The 27,578-nt window shown below is 36.8% G+C and overlaps 1 long non-coding RNA gene across 1 annotated transcript in view; it reads left to right on the top strand.

Annotated features, from left to right (window-relative positions):
- Positions 1 to 9,233, top strand: part of LOC125939458 (uncharacterized) — a 37,873-nt gene extending 28,640 nt beyond the window's left edge. Inside the window, exon 4 of the long non-coding RNA XR_007463064.1 lies at positions 8,432 to 9,233. This is a non-coding gene — a long non-coding RNA (uncharacterized LOC125939458). The remainder of the gene's footprint in view (positions 1 to 8,431) is intronic.
- The last annotated feature ends 18,345 nt before the right edge of the window (positions 9,234 to 27,578 follow it).

The following is a 27,578-nucleotide window of genomic DNA, read 5'->3' as shown; positions in this document are numbered from 1 at the left end:
AGTCCAAGGTGCCCACGGAAGTTCCAACTACAACATCCACATTGGAATCAGCAGGATGGAGGATAAGGGGAATGAGCATGGCCTTCCATTTTAAGGAGACTTCCAAGGGCTGCTTGCAACCCAACTACTCTTTATCTCATTGGTCAGAACTTAAATACTTGACTCTAACTAAATGATAAGGGAGGCAGGGATATAAAGATTTCTAGCTAGGCAACAATGTGCCTAGTTAAAAATCAGAATTCTTTTATTAAAGGAGAAGAGAAGAATGGATTCTGGAAGGAAGCTAGCAGTTTGGCTTCCCAAATAATCATGCATACTCTTCTTCCCCAACATAGACACATGTGTCTCCCTCTGCAAAAGAGATGATCCCAAAGTCTCATCCAGGTATTGCATTTCACCCCAAATCCAGAATCTCTGGGTGATGTCATCTCCATCACAACCAGATGTGGCTCCTCCTGGTCTGGTAATTCACAAACCAAAAAATAAGTTATCTGCATTTACATGAACAGTACATGCCTTGGTTGGCACCTCTGGTAGCTGCTGCCTTGGCTGAACTCTGTTGTCCATTGTCCACCATGACCTCTGGCTTTGCCCTCTGGGAGATTCTCCCTTGTCCATTTTCCTCCATGGCTATATTTGAGCCATGGGCATTAGAAGATGTGATGTTCTTTGGAGCTGCAGGGTTTCCACAACTACTCTCTCTTGTGCAGGTGCTGGGACCCAGGGATTCTTTTAAGAATTGAATAATTAGAAGGTTTTGCAAGCCAAGCTAGAGATTTCTGTCCAAATGTAGAAAGCTTCCAACCTATTTGCTTCCAGTCAGTTCCAAGTGTGAGTTACCACAGCCTAAAACTGTGTCTGGAAACTCTATGCCTGAAAACTCTGATCTTTTATTTATAGCTCTTTATGCTCTGCCAGTCCCATCCTTCTCAAATTGAAGTTGACTATTCCTCAGACCTTTTGAAGCAAAGAAAGAAAAAGTTGGGTGGGATGGCAATACCCTTCATCTGTCTTTATGGCTGGACTTGTTTCCATTGTCTATCAGTGAATACTGAGGGAAGATGCTTGAAAGGGGTTTGGGCCCACGTTCTTATCTCCTGCCAAGGCTGGATGAACATGCAGTCGCATCTTACTACTGCGTCAGTCTGGGCAGAAAAAGTAATTGGATTTTTCACCCCAGCAAGACTCCCAGTTATAGGGCTCATAATCAATTTAGATCACAGGCAGAGACAATCCTGTAGCGAAACTGTATTCCCTTCCATTTCTGTTCACAGGTAGGCTAGCTCCAGCCCAAATTCGTATCTTGATTGTAGTAGTTGGCTAAAAGCCACAAGAAGCAACCAATACAAACAGAAGTTTTACATTCCCTACCTTTTCCCCTAGCTACACATTCAGTTTGTGTGCTTTCTTTACATGATTCAGCAGGTGACAGTTGGATCAAACATTTTGCTACAGCACAACAAGAGTCACTAGCTTTCCAACCAACAATATCTTTTATCGTTGCTCAATACCTGAACTTCTCCACTAAGCCAGTGATGCTATTGGATTTTATTGCTTCTATCACCCAACTCCCAGGTGCCAAATCTCATATTGATAAGGATGATCTTTAGCTGTAGCAAATATTATGATGCAAAAACAAAAGTGGTTTAAATCTGGAACAAGATGTTACACCCAAAGATATGACTAGTCATATGTAGAATGTGATAAGAAATATGTATGTTTTATTAATCATAACAGGTCCTAGTAATAACATAAACCTGAGAGTTTATAACTTATATAAAACTCCTTTTCCTGTATATAATCTGTAACACTTTTCTCAAGTTGGGACAGGATTTCAGATGATGTTTCTCATAAGGAGAACTCCAAAGATCTCATGATTATGTAGACTAATTCCTGATGCAGGGCAGCAGAGATGGGCCATGGAATCATGCATCAGATGGGAATTGGAAGGGAGACATGGAGAGGAAAGGAAAGAAGTGACTGGGGCTGTTCAGTTCAGATCTGACTATAAATTGCTAAATTGTAAGAGAAAAAAAGAAAGAGAGATACATGTTGAAATAAATCAGAGAGTCTTTCAGAGATCTGCTGCCACTAGTTATTATAATAACCAACATTTTTTGACACTGTATAGTAAATGGCAATGTGTTAAGTTTTTTGTACACCTTGATTAATCCTCAAAAACATACGATACTCCTGCGATCACCACCTTATAGATAAGGAAATTGAGGCATGGGTTAAATAATCTACCCAAAGTCATAGCAAATGGCAGAGCCAAGACTTGAACTCAGTCTCTCAGAGACCAAAGGTAATCTTTTGACCACTATGATATATTGCTTATAATGGAGTTTGAGGTTTTGGGGGTTTTTTTTTTTCAAAGGAATGACTTATAACCATGTTAACTTTTCAGTACTAGATGGTCATTCATCACCTGTATAATCAATCTGGATTCATCCAGAGGAGAGTCATTCCAAGTCCAGATTATTAATTGATATTTTAAAACCATATATTATGGTCTTTTAAAAAAATTTTAATGTTTATTTTATTTTTGAGAGAGAAAGAGAGCACAGGCAGGGGAGGGGCAGAGAGAGAAGGGTACACAGGATTTAAAGCTGGCTCTATGCTGACAGCAGACTACAACCCACAAGATCATGACCTGAGCTGAAGTCGGGTGCTTACCCTACTGAGTCACCCAGGGGCCCCATATATTATGGTCTTAATGAGCAAAAATGGGGGAGGGAAAAAGTTAAGAAAATGAATAAATAGAACAAGTATGATGTGAACACCTTTCATACTACTCTCAAAAATCCCTTTTCTTTTCTTTTATTTTTTTTTAATTTTTTTAACGTTTATTTATTTTTGAGACAGAGAGAGACAGAGCATGAATGGGGAAGGATCAGAGAGAGAGGGAGACACAGAATCCGAAACAGGCTCCAGGCTCAGCTGTCAGCACAGAGCCCGACATGGGGCTCGAACTCACGGACCGCGAGATCATGACCTGAGCCGAAGTCGGCCGCTTAACCGACTGAGCCACCCAGGCGCCCCAAAAAATCCCTTTTCTTTTAAAAAAAAATTTAAGTTTATTTATTTATTTTGAGAGAGAAAGAGAGAGCACAAGTGGGATAGGGGCAGAGAGAGAGGGAGAGAGAGAATCTCAAGCAGGCTCCAAGCTGTCAGCTCAGACTTGAACGTGGGCTCAAATTCATGAACTGTGAGATCATGACCTGAGCCAAAATCAAGAGTTAGATGCTTAACCAACTGAGCCACCCAGGTGCCCCTAAACCTCTTTTCTTCCTTTGCCCCTTTTTCATCAAATATTGAGTGTACCTTCTGTGCCAGCTCTTGCACTTAGGACCGGAAATGTCAACAGGCTCAAGGCCCCACTCTACTCACAGAACGGGGTGTTAAGTGCTGGGAGGAGTGAGGTCAGGTGCTGTGTAAGCTCATAAGAGGCATGTCATGCCCAGTCTTGGGGGCAATGGAGGGGAGAAAAGACTTCTTTTAGGAGAAGATGCCCAAGCAGAGACCTAGAAGGATAAACAGACATTAGCCAAGCACTGGCAGGCAGGAAGGTCACCCCAGCCAAGGAGACAACATGTGCAAAATCCCAAAAGCAAGAGAAAGCTACATTCAGGGCACTGTTAGGTATAGCTGACATTTGGAGGCCATGAGTAGGGTGTGAGAAGACTCATCCTGAGGCTGGGTTCAAATCCTGAAGGTCTTGGTGCTCCACACTAACCCGTTTGGATTTCATCCTGTGGATAATGGAATGTTGAACGCAAGAGGGACACATCTGATTTGTGCTTTAGAGAGTTCACTCCAGCTTCAGGGTAGAAGATGGTTTGAAACATGACAATAAGTGGAGAAATCAGTGAGTAATCTATGAAGTTGATGTAGTGTTGAGATGGTGATGGCTGGGACTCAGGGATAACAACAAGAATGGGCAGCAGTAGACAGGCTGAAGCATTGCTGTGGACACCTGCTCACAACTGAGTGACGAGGAGTCAGCTCAACACCTGGTTCAGCTTGGAAAATTGGGTGGGTGAGTGACATTAGATGCAGGAAGAAGAGGAGCAGGTCTGGGGACAGGTTGATATCAAATAGAAGTCCTAGGAATCGTGGGTTCACCAGAGAGACCTGGCCTGGGAAAGGTGTATGGTTGTGCACATGCTCGTAATTAGAGCCAGGGAAAGGATGAGCTTACCCAGAGAGTACGGTTGACCTCCTTCCCTACACAGATGTCTTAGGCCCTCCTAAGTCACACTGCACTCACAGTGGCCAGGTCTTCCCACTGCAGTGCCCCCCCACATCCAGTCTACTCTCTGGGGTCTTACCCCACTCTAGGTTAGTTGCCCTGATCCTTGTCCTATATTAGATTCTTTGTCTCAGGATCTCTCTCCTAGCTGCTCTACTAAGTGATGACATGCTAAAAACTCACAGGAAATAATGGATTATTAGCTAAAATATTTCTGAATTTTAATTGATGAGAATCAATAGAATTTTGTATCCACAGAAATCTCAAGTTCCTTCCTTCCTTCCCTCTTTTCTGTCTTTCTATTTATTTAATGTTTATTTATTTATTTTGAGAGAGAGAGAGAGAGAGAGAGAGCAGGGGAGGGTCAGAGAGAGAGGGAGAGAGAATCCCAAACAGGGCTCCACACTGTCAGCACAGAGCCTAAGGCAGGGTTCATTCCCACCAACCACTAGATCATGACCTGAGCCAAAATCAAGAGTCAGATGTTTAACTGACTGAGCCACCCAAGCACCCCCTTTCTACTTTGTTTGTTTGTTTGTTTGTTTGTTTGTTTTTGAATCAGTGGTTTTTCCTGAGGTGAGCTGCCCCTCAGGACCCCACCACTACCACTATAACTCCCATCTCCTCAAATATGGATTTGCCAAAAATTATTTGGTTTTTTGCTTTGAAAGCATAAGGTGTAAATTGCCTTTCAGAATCCTGATCCTTTTTGTCATAGAGGTTGTCTATGTCACAGGTTGTGACTATTTTAGGATTTGACATAGCCCAAACAGAATCAGAGCATAAGGCCATTTTCCACCAATGCAAGGCCCCTAAGTTACAGACACGGGAAGGGGGTGGCAGAGAAGAAACAACAGTGTTTGGGAAGTCAAATGTAATACAGTAGAGAAGCTTTCACACAGCAGTCATTGGGGGCTCCTATCCCATGTTCTCATAGCAATATGACATTTGTCGTACTGCATTGTAATTCTTTTTTTTTAATGTTTTTTTTTTTTGAGAGATAGAGAGAGGGAGGGAGTGCATGCACATGCAGGTGCATACATAAGTAGAAGTAGGGGTGGGGAGAGAGGAGAGTATCCCAAGCAGGGTCCACACTTTTAGCGTGGAGCTCAATTTGGAGCTCAATCTCAGGAGCCATGAGATCATGCTGAGCCAAAACCTTAGAGTTGGACACTTCACCGACTGAGCCACTTAGGTGCCACTACAACTCTTTCTTCTAATATTTAATATCTCAAGAAGATAAATATCATATCTTGTCCTTCTTTTCACTCCTTCCTGTGCCTTGACACAGTGCTCTTTATAGCAGGCACTTAATAAGTATCTGTTGAGCAAATAAATGAATGAATCTGTAGAAAAATAAGCCATTCAGAGCATGTCAGGTAATTTTTCATATACCAAATCACATGGACAGATTTTCCAAGAGATACAATATTTCTACCACTCCATTGTCCACTGGGAAAAAGTATGAAGAATATGTATGAATAACACAGGTTATGTGGCAAACATCAAATGGCTTCAGGTGGAGAGTAAGAAAAAGAATGGAGTGAGCAAAAATGATAATTGATCGCAAGCACTGGAATAGAAATGGCCACTACACATAGTAGTGACCATTTCACAATGTATACAAACATCAAATCATGCTATATATGTATATAGCATGTATGCACATGCTATGCTGTATACCTGAAATCAATATGGTATTTGAAGTCAATTAGACTTCAATCCATTTTTGTTTGTTTGGTTGGGTTTTTTTGGAAGATCCACACCATGGAATGTTATGCAACTTTTATATTTTTAATTTTTTTAAGTTTATTTACTTATTTCGAGGGGGGAGGGGCAGAGGGAGATGGAGAGAGAGAATCCCAAGCAGGCTCCACACTGTCATTGCAGAGCCCGATAAGGCACTTGAATTCGCAACTGTGAGATTATGACTTGAGCCATAACCAACTGAACCACCGAGGACTTTAATACATTAAAATAAAGAATTTAGAAGCAAAAGTGAGGTATGATGGCATTGAGAAATATGAGGAAAGAAAGTTGAGAGGATGAACAAACACAGGAGGGGGAGCCAAGAAAGGAAAAAGTATGTGGTTAGATAGATTGATAGCAAAGATGTGAAAAAAAAATTTTAGTGAAAAAATAAATAAAGGGAAATCTTGGTAAACTGCAGAACCAATGATGGAGTTGAGAAAGGTAAAAAGGAAAATGTGCCAAAAGCCAAGAAGAAGAAGTTTCTTGGCTTGCAATGAACCATTTTTTTTTTTAATTTTTTCAACGTTTTTTATTTATTTTTGGGACAGAGAGAGACAGCATGAACGGGGGAGGGGCAGAGAGAGAGGGAGACACAGAATCGGAAACAGGCTCCAGGCTCTGAGCTATCAGCCCAGAGCCTGACGCGGGGCTCGAACTCACGGACTGCGAGATAGTGACCTGGTTGAAGTCGGGCACTTAACCGACTGCGCCACCCAGGCGCCCCAAACCATTTCCAAAGGCTTCTACGGTCTTATTCCCTCTGCTATTCAAAGCTCTCTAAAATTCTTCTCTTCCTACAAGTCTTTAACAGGAAAGGAGAAAACATTCAAACTCCTCTAATAAAATTGTAAGACTAGAAGAGATCTCAGCAATCATTGAACACCTTCAACTGGCAGATGAGAAAATTGAGGCCCAGGGAATGGAAGTGGTTGGACCATTTTGGAACCTGAGCCAAAACCACCTTCTGTGTATTTCCGGATCTGTGCTCATTCCAATAGATTCTCATTTCCTGTTCCTATTTCTCCAAACAGAGGATATCTCTGTCATCTGAATAAGCTGGGGAAAAAAAAGTTTATTTTGTAAAAATGAGTCAATAAATATTTCTATGTGAAGAAATAAACAAGAAGTCTTGGAGGCAGAGGCTGTACTTTGATTGCTGTTGTACTTCTAGGATCCTGCCCAGCACCTGGCACAGTGGTTTTAAATAAGGTTTGGAGCGATGATGGGATGCATGGACAGATGGACATACAGATAGATGGATAGATGGATGGATGAATTTGTTCTACCAGGGCTGCTGCTGCTACCCGGATAGTTATTGAACAGACTTCTATGATCTTAAGAGCTATCTGAATCCAACTTTCAATTGTATATGGATAATGACCCCAGGTTGTTTTAGTATTGATCAAGTGAATGATTGAAATGCTCTCAGAGAAGTCGTAATCTCATCAAAAACCTAAGATATACACACAAATAGAAATAATAAGCAATACAGGACAACAGTCTGTTAAATGCCAGGTAACTATACAAGCAGGTTTGGGCTGTAAATAGAGTGAATCTATAATTTATTTTCTAAACTGGGACCCTTTTGAGAGTGGCTACTGCTTAGTCCTCTTAAAATTAATAAGCATGATGTTACTAAATGGCTATGAAAAGTACATGTAAGTGATAGAAGCTAGAGAAAAAAGTGGAGATTTTGAACTGTAATTTTGTAGAAATGAGTTTGCTATCTTATGGTAAAAAAGTCAGACCTGTCTTCCTAGCATTTTTAATTACACGTTTGGCTTTGAGCAAAATGCCCTTCTAATGGTCTAATGAGGGTAGTCCAGAATTATTTTTTTTTAATGATAGAAATGTTGCTAACAAGGTATATAAACCTACATTTATACCTTTCCTATGTAAAGTGTAGTCTGTGGGCCAGTAGCACAAGCATCACGTGGGAACATGTTAGAAATGCAGACCCTCTGGCCCCACCCCCGACCCGCAGTCAGACTCTGCCCATTAGTGAGGTCCTTGGAGGGGCACCTGGGTGGCTCAGTAGCTTAAGCATCTGACTCTTCATTTTGGCTCAGGTCACGATCCCACAGTTTGTGGGATCGAGCCCCGCATCAGGCTGTGTTGACAGCATGGAGCCTGCTTGGGATTCTTTCTCTCAACCCTTTTCTCTGTCCCTCCCCCACTCATGCTCGCTCTCTCTCTCTCTCTCTCTTTCTCAAAAAAATAAAATAAATAAACATTAAACAAAAAATTTTCTAAATGAGGTCCCCGGATTACCTGTAGGCACATTAAAGTTTGAGAAGCATTGGTCTACAACACATTCATTCTTCCAAAAGAATAACATTTATTTAAACATTTCAATATACTTTTCCTGCTTCACTCCCGCTCCCCTTTATAAAATATATTCAAAGCGTACTTCGTTTTGCTTTTCAGCCAACTTCAGTGTCTGGAACTTTAATGATGACCATGAGAAGGACAGTTGTTTACAAAAAGAACAGGAAAACTGTGGATGAAACACCCTTATATCCCCACAAATGCACTCTCCGCTCAGGGCTGAGGATGGAAAACCCACTCACAAGATAATCTGCTCCATTTTGGTACAGACCAGCTTTAACTCTACCTAACCATTTTGGTTTTAAAACTTCTCCCAATTAAGAGATGGGGAAATGATAGAAGAGGAAAGCATACTTGGAAATGCAAACTGATCCAGGAAATCTTCACTTTCATTCATTGTAAATGCCTAACAAAGGCTTTTCTTTTCCTAAGTTGAAGGAATAGCCACATGCTATGGAGGTGGCTTGCTCATCCTTCCTGCGACTGCTTTGTTGGCTCAGGGCCCAGCGTGAATTTGGTAATACTGGGCAAGGCCACATCTGTGTGCCGGCCTGCATGGCATCTCTATTTTTGCAGCCATTAAATAGCTTCTCCCATCTCCAGTCTGTGTTGCTGCACATGTGACCCAATGAATCCCCTGTAGAATGAAGCCATAATAATGGGCAGGGCAATTAGCTCAAGGATATCGGGCCTTCCTAGCAGCCTCTTGCCCATGTTAATATTTGCAATGTATCCTGGGCGGGGTGCTTCTGAGAATTCCACTAATGCCCCATTACCATCCCTGAGGCTGGAAACCATGGGGAAAGAGATCCGTTTCCTTCCTGCCCAAGATGAATGTTGTGAAGGGCAATTGAGGGGGTTGGGAGTGCCTCCAAATAAAGGTCTTTTATGCATCTTTAAAGCTGTAAGTCACTCAGTCATACTCTTTTTTGCCTGCTGGCATGACAACTTTAAAAATGTACATTTCTGAACTTGCGGTTTAACAGGATTTCATCCTAACTTCGGTGAAGAAGAATTAGAACAGGGAAGATTTAAGTGTACAGTGTGGGCTGAAATCAGGATAATATTGACGGAACACCTCCATGGTGCTCTCCTAACATAAGCCATTACCTGCCAACTAGAATTTTACATTTAAAAAGCATAGGTGAATCTTAAACAATCAAGGCTGCTATCCCTGAAGGATCAGATAGACAAGACATCTCATAGTGAAAACCATGGAATCTTAGCCCTCAAAGAAATCTTTAGAAGCCCCCTCTTCCTTTTGTGGGGGAATTGTCTATCAAATGAAGACTGTGTCTGCCCTGCTTCATCATCTTGCCATAAGGATCAAATCAGAAAAAATGGGAGACTACATTTGAAACTGCGCAAACCAAAATAGTACATATTTTTAGGAATCTTCATTATTATTTTAAACTGAGAGAATAAGCGCAAAGGAGTCAAAATGGTGACTTGTCCACAGTCACTAGGTCATGGGTTCCCTTAGAAGTGTTTGACCACCTGTGAGCTCAACTAGACTAGATCACTTTCACAAAAGAACCTTGTCTTTCCCCTGGGTCTGCCAGTGATCAAGGCACATGTGCCTGCCCTAGGTCATACAGAATACTTGTACTCTGGGCTTTCACTGGAGAATACAACCTTATACTCCTTACTGTCCAGTCCTTTAGCAGAGACCGGTTTTTGAAAAATAATGTTTGTGGAAATTCCCTGAAAGGTATATATATTGTCTGTTCTGCTAGATACCCTAAAATTTACCCTGGGACCAAACCTGATTGTGAGAGTCCTGTGTGTTTAGATCACACATATTTGCCTCCTTGGAGAATGGACTTGAATGAATTGTGCATACATAGAGGGGTGCTATCAGACCCGACCCTAAGTAATGCATCACTATATTTAACACAGGGATCTTATTGATAACCCAGGCTGCCACTTTGCTGGATTCCTCTTTATGAGGACCCATAGGAGAAATTCCCCTGGGGTTGCAGCTTCAGGAGAACCATGGCTTTTACGAAACATCCTTTTATCTTACAAATAGTAGCAGCAACCTCATAACTGGGAGTGCTCTGGCCACTAGGAAACTTAGAGTCAAATTTGTTTAGCAAATGAAATGCATTGCACTGTAATAATTTTATCCTTGCTTTGATTTCCTTACCCCCTTTTCCCTTTGACAATGTCCTTTAACTCTTTGTATTGCCTATGTTTTGCAAACCAACTCATTTTTATAAATCTATTGTGGTAACTTCATAAATTTCAGTTGGATTGAATGGAGTCCTTGGCATCTTTTGCCAATAAAGCCTCAACTCAAACTCCTTATGCCAAGTACTTGCAGCAGCTGGGCATTGGGGATGATGCGCAGCTATGATTTTTCAGAGGCATATGTAAGTCATGAATATAAATAGATCATATTTCCAAGACCATGAAGTTGACAGATTTTCATATCAGAAGATGTATTTAGCCCCATAAGATCTCTTGAAGTTATAACCAGATATTGAAGGTTAGATAAGGCAATTGACCTTTGACATTTAGCTCTTGGCCTCATCAACATGCAAATCTCAGTTGGACTATATCATTTAGTTTTGTGACAATTTGGACAAAGACTGGTTGAAGTTTGCCCTTTGTTCTCTGGATACATTAAACAAATGAAGTGTAACTTGTAATAAGGAACATTTGAAAATTAAAGAGTTATTTCCCAACTACTTTTATTCCTATGCTCTTGACAATCATGCCAACTCTTGAAATTGCTCTAAAATTTAAGTAATAACATGGTATGTGCCTTTTCTGAAACATTTGGAGATGTTCACTACTTCTTTGTTGAAATCATTCCCTCTTGAATTCTGTAATATCACCTCCTCTTTCTTCTCTTATTCGCTCTCTGATTAAGTCTTTGCCTTATGAAACGTTTTCTCTTCCTCCTCACACCCTCGGACTATAGATATTACCCAAGTTCACCACTCAGTCTGACAGCTTCTCTCTTCTCACTTGCTAGGGTAACTAACCCTTAAAGCATCAACTATCATTCTTAACAGCTGACTCTCCAGTCTGACTATTCACTTGAGTTCCAATTTCTCAGCTCAAATTATTTACTGGATCTTCCACTAGTACTTGACATTCATTGGGTCAGCCATTTAGTGAACTTTGTTAGTGCTATCAGGACACTTAGTCATAACAAAAAAACAAAAAAAACAAAAAACTTTTGTATACAGTACATGCTACAATAGGTGCTTTAAGAACAGATTTCATTCCGGGGTGCCTGGGTGCCTCAGTCAGTTAAACATCCGACTCTTGATTTTGGCTCAGGACATAATCTCACGGTTCACAGGATCAAGCCCCTTATTGGGCTCTGTGTTGACAGTGCAGAGTCTGCTTGGAAATTCTCTCTCCCTCTCTCTCTCTGCCCCTTCACTGCTCATGCTCTCTCTTTCTCTCTCTCTCTCAAAATAAACAAATGAACTTAAAAAAAAAACAGATTTCATTTAATCCTCTGAACCACCCTACTGGTGGGTTTTATCTTCTTAGTTTTACGTATTAGGAAACTGGGAATGAGAGACAGAGACAGAAACTTGCCCTGGTCTTTCAGCAAGTTTTTCTCAACATTGCAAAAACAAAATTTGAACTCCAGTCTGTCATGTTAAGCTGCCTCCCAAACTTATATCTAAAATTAAATTCTCTTTTTTTTTCCAAAATAAACTTTCATGATGTCCCTATTTTCGCCTACCATACCGTAATTCTCCTACTAAATATAAAGCTTAAAATTTGGGATACTTATTTGATCCTTCCCCTCCTTATCACTGTTCATATGAAATCCATCACAAGGCCTGACATGTTGCTTCTTTCCAATTTTTCTTTCATCCATTCTTCTTGTACTTCACAGACTTCTTCATTAATGTCTCCAATAAATCGCTGTCCTCTCTTTCTGCCGCTAGCTCTCATGCATGCCTTCCTTCCCCAATTCCCTACTGTTGAACCTTCCCAAGGGCAGCCTCCGCCCTGTCATTGGCTGGTCAGAAGACTTCAGTGTAGGGCTTCCACAATTCAACTCTAACCTATTTTTACCGTTTTATCGGCCTTCACTTTACTTTCACTTCAATCTTCTGCTCTCTTCATTTTCCCTGGAACAAGCATTTCATTTTCCTTCTAAACTTCTGTTCACAAAGTCTTTCCTCTCTTGAAGTATATATTCTTTTCCCACCCCTACCCTTGAAATGCCCAACTCAAGTCTCAGAGTTGGTTCTGTGGTTTTTACCTTCCTCAAAAATTTGCCTACTGTATTTATTATTACTTATTCAGCACAATTTTATGTTGCCTTGCATTCTGAGGAAAATTCTTGTGTGTGTGTGTGTGTGTGTGTGTGTGTGTGTTGCCTCCTTGGTCAGATTTTAAATTCGTAGAGGGCAAGGATGGATTTCAAACACTTTCTATATTCTTTGGAGATTTAGAATGAGTTATCATATAAATCGCCTATGAACAATATAATATTCAAGGAAAGCAAATACTTTGATAGAGGAAATGAAAACAACACAGGTTTTAGAATTTATAGCACCTAAATTCCAGTCTAATCAACTGTGGAAATTCAGTCACTTTAAGATTCTTTGATAACATGGAGTTACTTCTGTCTACCTCAGAGCTTATGGTGATATTCAGTGAGGTATAGAGCATTTAGGCCAGTACCTGCCATTATTGTGTATTGAAAAATGAAATTATTATGCTTACTTGATAACTGAAGGAAGTCACTGTTTTTTCAAGCTCTGTGTGAACATAAATGATTGGTTTGGGCCACCACTGTATCTATAATTGATTGACATGAATAAGTGTATAGAATATAAGCTCAAACTATTTAAAATAAGTTTGTTGCCAATTTCTTTACTTAGAATCATACTATTTTAGAGTGAAAATAGTCCTTATCTAAACCATGACCCCAACACATGTCTTCAAGAAAATGAGAAAAACATTTTTATAATGATTTTTTTGGTAAAACTAAATAATACAATTTAAATAATTACCCTATATCTTATGATTATGACTCTTCTACTTTGTGTATGTGTTAAAATTCCTTTGTTTTATGAAACAATGTTGATGATATATAGTAGAGGGTAGCAGTTGTGAGTTCTGTTTGACTGCTATGATTTTCCTTAATGAAACAAAAAGTTGGCAAATTGATGATGGTTTCCACAGTACTTTTTTTAAAAGGGTACAAGTCCCAAGTTATACCAAAAGCTTAGAAACCTTAATCTAGCCCAAGCTCTTTGTTTCCAAATTGAAAATTATTTAACCTATATAAGTTACATTACTTGTTCAAGGTACATAGCTACTGCAGACCCACTGTGAGAATTCAATTCTCCTAACTCTGAGAATGGACTTCATCTTTTAAGTGAAAATTGACCTTTTCTACTAATGGAAACAGGAAACCATTTCAACTTAACTTTTGAAGAAAATGCACTGTTAAATTTTATTCACTTATAATAAACTTATTAAAATCCTCCCAAAGGATGACTTTATTCCTAAATGAAAAAACTTGATGATAAGGTATAAACCTGTAAAGGATATTTAAAATAGTTTCCAAGTTTTTAAAATTTCATATTTTCTATTTATTTTCAAATAAAATTTATTTTCATCAAAAATACATTTTCTTACATAAAAGCTATAGAAAATACAGAAATACAGTAAGAAGAAATAAAAACTCTATAATTCCAGAGAGAATCATGTTGGTATATGAGCATGGTTCCTGCTACATATTTTTCTATGTACATTTTTGCATAGTTGAAATTATACTGTGTATATAATATTTATATTTCTGGGTTATTCATTTTAATTTTTTAATGTTTAAAAACTAAGTAATACATTCACACAGTTTCAAGATCAGAAGGTACAAATGGATATAGAGAAGATTCTCCTCTGACCTAACTCTCAGTCACCTGTTTCTCCTCCTTAACAAAAATTAGCATTCCAGCTTTTTTAGTTTTTGGTATGTGCATCTTTCCAGAGATATTTTATGCATTATGCTCAGGTTCTTTCATTTCACATTAAGACATAAGCATTTCCTCATCTTTGAAAAAATCTTATTATTAAGGGCTATATAATATTTTATTTTATAGATATGCTATAATTTATTTAGTCATGCTTACATATTACATTTTAAATTGTTTTCATTTTTTTATATTTTAAGTAACTCTTCAGATCCTATAGCTTAAACTAAATGAATCCATTGATCTTTTTATTTTAAAAATTATAAGACTTTAACAATAACTTTCCTTGAACAGATTAGTGTTATTTTACCTCTATTACCGAAAGCAAATCTGCTGTTTCTTTAACTGAAGTTAGTCAGTCAACCTGGGGTTGAAACAATCTTTTATCTACATGAACTTATTTCAGCCGAATACAGTCATATTCTCTCAAAAAAGAATTACCCACCCCACTCAGTGCTCCATAACAACTTACTGGAAGAATGTACCAGTAGAACAAACTTTTCACTTTAGGATGAATAAGGTCTGAGGATCTAATGTAAAAAACATGGTGAATATAGGCAATAATACTGAATTGTAGTATTGAAATTTGCTAAGAGAATAGAACTCAAAGATTCCTACAAAAATTTTAAAAAAGATAAATTTGTGAAGTAATGGATGTTAATTAACTAGACTGAAGGAACCCTTTCACAATGTATGTATATGTGTATCAAATATGTATATCAAATCACCACTATGTATACTTTAAATTTCTTACAATTTTATGTCAACTATACCTCAATAAAACAAATTAAAAAGAAAAGAATGCACCAGTAATAATTCATAGCATTTTGACCTCACTATCATCACTGCACCCTATATACTAGGAGCTCATGAGTTCACGGTATTGTTGGCTAAAACTTTTTTTTGGAGCTCTCTTCTAAAGCAGAGAGAAGAGATGCATTAAAACATCAACAAGACCAAAGACATAAAAAACAACATGGTAATTTAGAAAAAAAAAAAGATTAGGGGAACCTGGGTGGTTCAGTCCGTTGAGTATCCGACTTTGGCTCAGGTCATGATCTCATGGTTTATGGATTAAAGCCCTGTATTGGGCTCTGTGCTGAAAGCTCAGAGCCTGCAGCCTGCTTCAGATTCTGTGTCTCCCTCTCTCTCTGCCCCTCCCCTGCTCATGCTCTGTGTCTCTCTCTCAAAAATAAATAAACATTAAAAAAAATTTTAAAAAAGATTATCCAAGTAGTAAACTTACCAAGAATAAATGTTTATGCTACTTTCAGAAGACCATGCAGTGTTGATGGTCTTCATGCTAAATACTGATGGCATTGGTTCCTTGTGGATTGATCAGAAAAAAAGCTTGCTTCATTTAGAGGAATATTCATGGCAATGAATAAAGGAGAAGCCTCAGCAAAGTAAGGGGCAGGTCATCCATTTCTAGCATAGAGGAAGGTAGATGCGAAGCTGAGCTATTCGGGGTGAGAAATCTGAACCTAAGCTATGACAAAATTGGCACAAAGGGACAAAAAGAAACCTGGCAGGAATGGAAAATGCCTGGTTAAAATATTTATAGTAAAGAGGGGAACACGTGGGTTTACTATAGATGGACTTATCAAATATAAGCCTAACTCTCAGAAAAACAAATAAATCAGTGAGGCTTCACTTCATGCTTTTGCTGTAATTCGCTCCCAACCAACCCAAATCCCAGCCCCATCATACCCCTTATAAATAAAGTCCACTGGCCTTGTGCCATTCCTTGATGTGGAACTTTAACATGTTCTCAATTTGGTATAAATTATTATGCAATTTCAGGGTTTAGCTCACCTTTCTGACTATATTTCCAAATATGTGTTATAATACTAAGCTAGAACTCTCTCTTACAGAGATGTTCAAAGTGACTTGAGGAAAAGGGTAATGCAGAAAAGGCTCTCCTGGAGACTGTAGCTCAGGTTTGAATTACATCAATCTCTAAAATTGTTTTTGGGTAACATTTGAGTATTTGCACACTTGTGTAGGTGGCAGAAACAAACATAAATCCAATTTGGAGAAAGATAGCATTATCCTGGACCTCAAACATTTCTACAATTTTGCAAATATCGTATCTAGCCCATAATAAAAAATAGACACATAAGGAGTAAAATAACATGAACTAAAATTAATAGAAACAGCAGACAATAAAGACAGGTTCACAGAGGCTACAAATGTGAGTTTGTGACACTAACTTAGAAATAACCATATTATTAAGGTCAAGGAGATTTAGAAAGAAATTAATAAATAAAATCATAGTCTGGATTAAAGAATAAACAACAAAAAAAAGTTTAAGAGCAGATCAGACACAACTGAAGAGAGAATTAGTAAACTTAAAGATAAGTCAGAAAAAGTGTCTAGAAAACAAAAGAATAGAAAAATTAGAAAAAATAGCAAGACATGTAGGACTACAGTGAAAAATTCTAACATATGTTCATTGAATTTCAGGAAGGAAGGAGATTGAGGCAGCACCAATGTTAAGAGATAATAGCTGAAAAATTTTCCCAAACTGGTGAAAGATATCAATCCATAGATCCAATGAATCCTATGAACAGTGAGAATAATAAATACACAACCTCTTAGGAACATTGTAGTAAAACTACTGAAAAACAAAGACAAAGAGAAAATTTTTTAAATAGTAAGAGAGGACAAATTACCTTCAAAAGAACAAAAATCTAGCAGATTTCACAGTGGAAACAATGGAACTCAGAAGACAAAAAATATATAAAATACTGAGAGAAAATAAGAAATAAGAAACAATCTCTCAAACAATCAATCCAGGAAGCTAAATCATGGTTTCTGCAACAGTTGCCCCAGAATAGTCAGAATCTGAACTGCCAGTGACCTGCATTTTGCACCCCAATTCCAACTCAGGAACAACCGGAAGAAAAGCCAAATATGTTTCTAAGCCAATCACATAAGATGCTCTGCTTCTAGTTATCCCATTTCCAGCTTCCCTATGCCAACAACCTCTAATCAGAGTACCCCTGACTACTTCCTTTTTCTCCCAATAAGCTTTCACACTCGTCTGACTTTTTAGTTTCTTTGAGTTTGAATTCCTGTAAGTTTCTTCCCCCTACAAGTGATTGTGGCTGACTTCCTTGCTATAGCAAGCTCTGAACTGCTCTCATTTGAGTGGTCTTTTTTATTTATTCTCATACTTCTAAAAATAAATCCCCCAAACAATCTGGGATTTTTTTTTGTTAATTGGACTGGAATTAATCAAGTTCTTGCTATACTGTAACACATCATTTAGTAATTTAAAAGGAACCATTTAAGACCATTGATATACTAATTATCAGTCCAATAAATCAAGTCTCATGAGGAGCTGTTTTTAATAATAGTTAAACCAGTTTCTATTTTGTATATTCTTTAATAAAGAGCACACATGTGTAAGTCATTAGACTTATAAATGCGTAATATATATGACTTATGAACTTCATATATCTATTAGTGGCCAAGAGTTTGTTATCTTTCCTCTTCAAACTAAACTGTAACATCACCAGAACCAATTGCTTTGATGATTTAGACTTCTAGTTATGAATAAGTTTTGGGTATCTAATATGCAGCATGGTGACTATGGTTAACAATACTGTACTATATATCTTAAAGTAGCTAAAAGTAGATTTTAAATATTCTCATCATGGAAAACTTGTATTTATGTGAGGTGATGGAAGTGTTAACTAACCTTATGGTGGTAATAATTTTGTAATATATATGTCTCAAATCATCATGCTATACACCTTAAACTTATACAATGTTATATGTCAATTATATCTTAATAAAGCTGGAAGAAAAAATCTTGTTTATTTTTTATAAAAAAAAGAAATTGCCAACCTAGAGTTCTATACCAAGTGACATAGCCTTCCATAAAAAGGTAAAATAAATATTTTCAGACAAAAATGAGAGAATTCATCTGCAGCAATCTGCAATAAAGAAAATATATTGGTTGTTCTTCAAGAAGAAGGAAAATGATTCCAATAGAAGAGTGGAACTACAGTGAAAAAGATAAATGGTTACTTATGTGTGTGAATCTAAATAAATATTGGCTATATAAAACAATAATCATAATGACTTTTGGAATTTAAAATAGAGAATTAAAATACAAAACAGCAATAAGGATAAGACATGAGTCAGTAGACTATGGAACAAGTGGTATAAAGTATTCTTAGATTTTTGTGTTATCTAGGAAAAGATAAAAGTATTGACATTAAACTTAGTTATATTTTCTAGGGTTATTTTTTCTAGGGTTACCATTATATATATCGTAAAAGAAAATATGACTTTCAAAGTAATGAAAAAAATGACAATATTGTTTTTTAAGATCTCAATCAATCTGAAACAAATTGATGATGGGGGAGAAAAGAAATATACAACCAGCAGGATAAATAGAAAATACTGATTATTATGATAGTACAATAATATTACTACACATATCAGTAATTTCCTTAAATGTAAATGGACTAAATGCCCCAATTAAAGAACAAAGACTGTCATACTGGATTTTAAAAAATCGCTGTTTCTAAGAGGCATATCAAAAATATAATGATCCAGAAACTTTAAAAACACAAAGATGGAAAAAGATTTATCTATCATACAAACACAAATCAAAAGGAAGTTGGTTATAGATATCTTAATATCAGATAAAGTAGACTTAAAAGTCTGCTAGTATTAATAATACTAATATGAGGGGCGCCCGGGTGGCTCAGTCAGTTGAACGTCCGACTTTGGCTCAGGGCATGATCTCACAGTTCATGAGTTTGAGCCCCGCGTCAGGCTCTGTGCTGACAGCTCAGAGCCTGGAGCCTGCTTCAGAGTCTGTGTCTCCCTCTCTCTCTGCCCCATCCCCACTTATGCTCTGTCTGTCTCTGTCTTAAAAATAAACATTTTAAAAAATGAATATGAATTCATACTAGTACATTGATGTATTAATATACCACTTATTAATATATTAATGTATACTGGTATATGACAATATTCAGACTAGGATTATTAATATACTAGCATTAATTAATAATACAAAAAGTATTATTAGTATCTTTATAATAACAAGATGCTTCATTTAGCAGGTAGATATAATAGTTTAAACCTGTATGTACCTAATAATTAGCTTCAAAATATATAAAGCAAGAACTAACTGAACTAAAAAGACATAGACAAATTAGCAATCATATTGGGAGATTTGAACACATCCATTCCAGTAACTGACAAAGGATTTGAACAACATAAATAGCAGAACAGCATAAATAGTAAACTGAAATATATAGATATAAACATATCTCCATTTATAAGAATATATTATCCTATACATTAATGAATATTTATATATAAAACATATTACTATTACTATATTACTATACTATTACTATATTACTGTTTACATTTAATACATATTTGTATTAATATGTAAATAATATAATATTTAATTTACAATATATAATTATATAATTTATATGTTAACTTATATAAGTTTTATATATATAAATAACACTGCACATAACAACTGCAAAATACAGTCTTTTGAAGTACCGTATAGAAAATTAGGATATTTGGGACACAAAATAAGTCTCAACAAATTTCAAAGGATTGAAATTCTACGGCTCATGTTTTTTTTTTTACTACAATTCAATTAAACCAGAAATGAAATAACAAAAAATAACTAGAAAATCCCCATATTTTCTAATGATACTCCTAATAATCCACAAGTCAGAAGAAACCACAATGGAAACAAATATATTTTGAAGAAATGATAATGAAAATGTAAAATATCAAGACCTGTGGGTTACAGTGTAATTTATAGATTTAAATACATACATTTGAACTGAAAGACAAAGTCAATAAAGTCATTTAAAGAAATTAGAAAAATAACAATAAATAAAACCCAAATTAAACAAGAAATTATAATGGTAGGAGCATAACAAAATAGAATAGACACTTCCAAAACAGAGAATCAAAATGTCCAAAATCAATATTTTCAAGACTGATAGATTAATACAGCTCTGACAAGACTTATAAAGAAAAAGAGAAGTTACACATAATTTGAAAAATGGAAATGGGACATTACTACAGACCCTACCCATATTAAAATTTTCTGAGCAATTTTATGCCATCAGATTTGAAAATATAAAGTGGATACACTGACATAGAAAGAAACCTGAATATTCATTTATTAAACTTGAATCTATAAAAGAGGATTAAAGAGTACACTTATGATGAGCACTGAGTAATGTGCAAAATTGTTGAATCATTATGTTGTACACCTGAAACTACTATAACATTGTATGTTAATTATACTTCAATTGAAAAAAAGAAAAAAATTGAATCCATAATTTAAAGCCTTCCAACAAGCATGCCCCAGGATCAGATGGTTTACAAGCAAAGGCATATAGATAATAAAGGAAGAAATAATAGCATTCATATACAAACCAAAAATTTAAAAAGAGGAAATGTATACCAATTCCTCTTATGAGACATACATAACTTGATATCAAAACCCAACAAGGACATAAGAAAGGAAAATTTCAGGCCAACTTTTCTCATAAATATAGATTCAAAATCCTAAACACATTATTAGCATAACAAATTTAGCAATTTATAAAAAGGATAATGCATCAAAACCAAATGTGGCTTATTCCAGAAAAGTCAAATTAGTTTAAAATTAAAAACAATATAAATCAACATGTTTACAAAACGAAGGAATAAAATCATATGATCATTTCAATAGATGACAAAATTCCATATCCATTCATGATTTAATAAAACTTCTTGAAAATTAGTAGTATAGAGGCAACTGGGTGGCTCAGTCGGTTGAGTATCTGACTTCAATTCAGGTCATGATCTCGCAGTCATGGGTTTGAGCCCGTGTTGGCTCTGTGCTGAAAGCTCAAAGCCTGGAGCCTGCTTCTGATTCTGTGTCTCCCTCTATCTCTGCCCCTCCCCACTTGCTCTCTCTCTCTTTCTCTCAAAAATAAAATAAAAGCATTAAAAAGTTATTAAGAAATAAAATTAGTACTAAAAAAGAACTTCTTTAATCTAGTTAAATATGAATACAAAATTACTTTAGCAGTTATCATTTCTAATGGTGAAAATTTTCCCTTTGTAATAAAACTCAGGAAAAGATGTTCACTATCACCATTTCTATTTAATGTTGCAATGAAGATCATAAAGGCAGTGTCAGTAACTTCATGGGCATACTGAATAGGTGCTTGGCATCAGCAAAGCGTTCACCAGAAATTTATTTTGAAATAATTTTGTATCTTAAAAAAAAGGATCAAAATTAATGCAAAAGTACAATAATTCCCTAACTACCCTGTCCCAACCACTTATTCTTTATAGAGCCATGCTTTTAATTTTTTTTTTTTCAACGTTTTTTTGTTTATTTTTGGGACAGAGAGAGACAGAGCATGAACGGGGGAGGGGCAGAGAGAGAGGGAGACACAGAATCGGAAACAGGCTCCAGGCTCCGAGCCATCAGCCCAGAGCCTGACGCGGGGCTCGAACTCACGGACCGCGAGATCGTGACCTGGCTGAAGTCGGACGCTTAACCGACTGCGCCACCCAGGCGCCCCGAGCCATGCTTTTAAAAATACTGATCAGATTATTGTTTACAACACCAAGGACATTGTCATGACCCACAAAACACAGCTGCTTCTTAATCCCATTATATGTCCCTTCCCTCTGCGATGCAGCCCCACCAGCTTTTTTCAGATTCTTCAAGATGGACTTTTTAAACATCTAGGCTTTTGCACAAGCTTTTCCCCCAGACTGGGACCATCTCTACCATCCTCTTAACCTAGTTCTTCTTTCGGACTTTAGCTCACTACTTTAGGTATAACTTAATCAAAACCTAAAGATATCCCAATAGCCATCAGCATATTAGCATCCACATCTTGCTTTCTAAGATGATTCTTCACTGAAAGGAACCACAGCTTCTTGGAAAAATGGCTGATTCTATAACTGTAGCAGAAAATACACAAGATGAGTCTGGAGCATCTAATAATGTCAGAAAGTAAGGAATTGGTCATACACACATACTTAAACACCCCAACCATGATCAGGGTATGTCAAAGGGGCACAGGAGCCTTAATAGTCAAAGCTAGAACAGTCAGAGTAACACAATAAAGAAGTACAGCTTGTAATCCTAAGTATAAAATAAATATCCATGAGTCCATATTAATAGAAATGATTGAATAAATAATAAGTAACAAGTCTCCTGCACAGAATTCCAAATAATTTTTGTAGATAGTCTGACCACAAGGAGGAGGAAGAGGATAGCTCCTCATTCCTTAATGTGGGCTTCCCATTGTTACCCCTTTCCAAACAGTGGAGAATAGAAAGGGGTGGGGAGAGAGCAACTTTATAGTGGAGAAACCTGCCAAACACTACGTTAGCCAGGCAATCAAGGTCAACATCAACAGTGATAAGTCATGTTGATAGTACATACCTTTGATATGATGTGATGAGAAAGGCATTTTTACTTCTGTGGTCTTCCTCTCAAAAACATATAACCCCAGTCAAGAAAAACATCAGACAAATCCCAGTTGAGGGATACTCTGCAAGATATTCAACGAGTACTCATCAAAACTGTCAAGGTCATCAAAAAGAAGGAAAATCTGAGAAACTGTCACAGCTAACAGGAACCTAAGGAGATAAAGTCACTAAATGTAATAGGGTGTCCTGAATGAGATCCTGGAGCAGAAAACAGACATCACGTAAAAAGTATGGAAATCTGAATAAAGTAATGACTTTAGTTAATAGTAATGCATTAGTATTGGCCTCATTAATTGTGATAAGTATACTACACTAATGTAAGATGTTAATAGTAGGGGAGAGGCGCCTGGGTGTCTCAGTTGGTTGAGCATCCAACTCTTGATTTCAGCTCAGGTCATGATCCCAAGGTTGTAGGGTCGAGCCTTGCCTCCAGCTCTGCTTTGCAATTTTTCTGTAAATATAAATAATTCATTTTTAAAAATTTACAAAAACAACAACTAAATAAACCCTGAATACTGAATGGAATATAGTATACTCCCTACCTTCCGTAAATTATTCAAAAATCTGCCAAGTATTGGCTTGAATATAGAAATATTACTCTTAAGCTGGGGAGTGGTACACAGGTTTTTGTTGTATCCTCTAATGTCATTTTGAAAGTTTAATATTCTATTTTTTTATGTTAAATTATAAAGCAATTACATGGAAGTTGGGATGTTGATTCTCCCATGATGGATACTTAGATGCTTTTTTTTAGGTATATTATTTGAAAATAATTTTTCACTGATCCTACTTTGCTGGTATCTAAATATGTGTAGAGTACCCGTGGGGTAAAGGACACTGTCTTTGGGGGAGCAACAGACCAGACTCATCTCCAGGTCCTATGTGCTCACAGTGTCCTGCAATTTTTTGAGATTTATAATTGAGACTTTTCACTTGCTAATTTAATGTCTATCCATCCCAGTAGAGTATCAGCTGCCTGATATCAGGGATATTGTATATACCTTGCTTAACAAGGGGTCTGGCATACAATAAATGGTCAATAAATATTTATTGGGTGGATGAGTGACTTTAACTTAATGGTTCAAAGCTCAGGCCCTAGATTTCCCCACTTACTAGGAACCAGGCCAATAATAGTGCCTATTCCAAAAAGTGCTTTATGGATGGATGTGATTGCTTACAGTTCTTTGCAAATGTTAGCTATAATTTTTATTTGGTGCCTGTTGAATTAAAAAGGTTAATATTTGTAAAGTGCTGATAACAGTTCCCAGAACAGGGTAAGTGCTTCTTGTTTGTATTTATTTATTTTTTTTAAATATTACTGTTGACCAAATTAAACTGCATTCACTTTTTGTAGTCTGTTAGCAATAGTCTTTGGAAATGTGTTCATATTCTTTGGAAAGAAAATGCCTAAATCTGTACTATAAATCCTCATTAGTTCAAAATATATTACTCTAGAGTATGTGATAATTCAGAAAGGAACCTGGTCCAAACACCTTTGTAGTATTTATGGAGAAATAATTTGTACTACAAAAAAGGGATCACTAAACCATTTAAGAAAATGGTTTTAGAACACTTTGGCAATACCATTCATATATAATGAGCAACCCAACTATGGAGGGGTTTAACGTTGGTTTTCAAAATTTTTTATCTGGATCAAAATGTAAGGAACATATTTTACATTATGACCTAGTATGTAATAATATACATGTATATGTGTGTGTATGCATGTATATATATATATATATATATATATTATGTGTATATATATTATATGTATATATATAAATATGTATGTGTACACAATAGAAACATAGAGTAATGAATGCATTCTGATCCTTCTTCCAAGCCCATTCCATTCTATCCATTCCATTTTGTCTCATTTTAAAAATACTACTCAAGATCTCCTAAAATGATCTAAAGATCCGTTAATGGTTTGAAATCTGTGGCTTGATAAAAAACAACAACAAAGAATCAAACAAAACTATTCTAAACCACTGCTTCTCAAACTTTAGCATGTATCAGAATCACGTAGAAGACTTATTAAACAGATTTCTGGGGTGCCAGAGAATTTGTATTTCTGACAAGTTTCAGATTGAGTCTGTTGCTACTGGTCTGGGGACCACAATTTGAAACCTTTGTACTAGCCGATGCCAGTGATTGAAAAAACCAAGCACCAATACATGTTTCTGTATGCTTGTGTGGTCCCAGCTTTACTTTTGAATTCATTTTGAATCTCTTATCTTTGCTTTAGATTTTAGTCCTGTTCTAGACCTGGGCTAATTTTGGTGGGCTGGATGTTTCTGTTGTCTTTATGTTATGTTGTCCACACTCATCTTCTGCTTAGTGGCTCTCTCTTATTGATAATCTCTCTCTAGAAAGGGCCAGAAGATAATGAGTTTACTGGGATGGTCTTAGTTGAATGACAAACATAATTATCCATCACAATAATTAAAGGGACATTTACCTTTGGTGCTTTTTTTAAAAAATCCAAAATGAATTAGTTACTTCCCTGGTAAAAAGTCAACCAGAAGGTCATGCCAGTACCTCAAGGCTGTTTGCTCTTTATGACTTTTGGTCATTTTCTTTTTCCAGAAGATGGGGTAACGATGACGTTATGAACGAAAACTTTCTCAATCTTGATTACTTCAATCAAATACATATTACAAGGATTCTTTTGGTAGAATCAGCATTAGCTAAATAGAAAAAGGAACAACAATTAAACACTAAATCTAGTTAAGAAAGAAAAGGACCCTTAGTTGTGCATTGATGAGGTTTAGGCAATGTCGGAACCTGAACTTAAGAGGAAATTGGTGAAATCAGATGTGAAGAAGCCTCTGAATTAATATCACTAGGGCAGAGATTATTGGGTGGCATTGGGCCAGGAAACAGCAGTGTGGCAGTTGGATTAGATACCAGAGAGAATAATACCTGTGACGACCAAGATGGATGCAGGGAGCAAGAGGCTGCCAGTTGAAATGGGAAAATTGATTATTTGGCCAGGGGAGGAAGCAGCAGCTGAAGTCAAGAATCAGAGATTATTGGTTGTCCAGAAGAGAAAAAGGACACTGGTATCCAATTTAAGCTTTCAAGAAAAGAAGAACTGGTTGGCTCTAAGTTCAGAGACCGGCCTAGCATCTGAATTCATCTTGTGACTGGTTCTCTCTGTTGCTCCCTTTTGCTTCTCAGGCTTGAAATTTTCTTACTTTCTTTTGGTAGGTGATTGAGGTAGGAATTTCCCCAAGTTTTGTGGAATGAATGTTCTATAACAAGAACAGTATTTAATTTCTCTTTGGCTACAGTGTGCATAAACAAACAAACTCACTTCTTCATAAAAACCAGTTAAATTTGGGGTTTTGGAGGAGGTAGCCAAGATGCTTTTGGGGTGCAAAACTGATGAAGGGAATCATTATCAGCAGCTTTTCTACAGCCACCCAACCTGCCTTTGGCCTCTTTTGTCTTTCCAGTCCCATCCCCCATTCCCTCTAGGGAGCCTGGGAATTGAAATGTAGATGAAATGCAGATTCTTGGGAGAATGGAAGAAGCGACTGGTTGGTCGGTTAAATGGGAAAAGGGGAGACCCTCTAATTTGAGATTAGTCATTTTTAGGCTGAGATTGAAAATGGCTTCCACTCTGGATCTGAAGAGTCTTCGCTTGAGTGGTGCTGATAGTCAATTACCAATTCAGATAAATTTGGAAAAGGAGTAAACTGATTTATGTTGGTCTCCACCACTGGCTCAAAGTCAGGTAAGAGCTGAAGCTTATTGCCAATAGATGTGTATTTTAACTGCGTATGTATGTCATCTCACTTTTTGACCACTTCTGTAATCCATGAGATTTATGTATATTACTAGAACATACTATTGTGCTGCATATATTTTTGGTACAATGCAGATATCTTTCTTGATGTGTTTTGGGGATGTGATTTCACTTTTATTCTCAATTCACTGAGAAAGTACTTTCACAGCACCCACACACGTGGTCATGGTAACTACTGTAAGACTTCACTATTTCAAAGAAGGTGGTATAAATTCAAAGCCATTATATGGTCTTGGATGTATTTACTTCTGTTATGAGCACCGATAAATGATTATGTGGTAAAATGAACGAAGAAAGCAGAATTTGCTTAAAAGTAAGACAGTTTGAATTAATTGAGGTAAAATATATACATAAGCAAAATAGCATTCAGTAAACTGATGGGTGTTTTCTGTGGAAGACATGAGAAGGAACAAAGTGGACAGTTGAAAATTTGCTCAAGTTCTCAGTCACTGGTTGGATATTAGTACTGGTCTCCTTTGCCAGTGTTCTTAATTATCATGGAAAGCAACTAATTGTTGGAGGAGAGAGGTAGCCGGAGCTGAGCTTAGGAGAAAGGCTTACTCTCGCTTTGTTATGGAGGTGACTTCTACCCAGTGGTTATTGTTTTAATATTGATGACTAATCACAGCAACATAAATAATTCAGGTCATCAGAATTAAAGGTCCCTATAAATTGGTTTTTTGGGGTTACCTTTTTTTAAATTGTAATTCCTCCCTCCTCTTTCTCCACATTGACGGACGTCATCTTAGCACTATGATTTTATATATATATATATATATATATATATATATATATGAAATGTACTAGCTCAATATATCTGAGTATGGTTGTTGTGTCTTTCTATCCTTGTTTCTTCCCCCTCTCCCCTTGGTAATGGTGGTTGTATTGGAGACTTTGGAGACAGTGTATTTAACATTACAGACCACTAAGCACACGGTGGAGCAACTTGTGAGTGCTTAAA

This window comes from Panthera uncia (assembly GCF_023721935.1).
Source record: "Panthera uncia isolate 11264 chromosome B2 unlocalized genomic scaffold, Puncia_PCG_1.0 HiC_scaffold_25, whole genome shotgun sequence".
In the NCBI taxonomy this organism is placed as follows: domain Eukaryota; kingdom Metazoa; phylum Chordata; class Mammalia; order Carnivora; family Felidae; genus Panthera; species Panthera uncia.
Note: the sequence above shows the minus strand (reverse complement) of the source record. Positions and strands in the feature narration are given on the sequence as shown.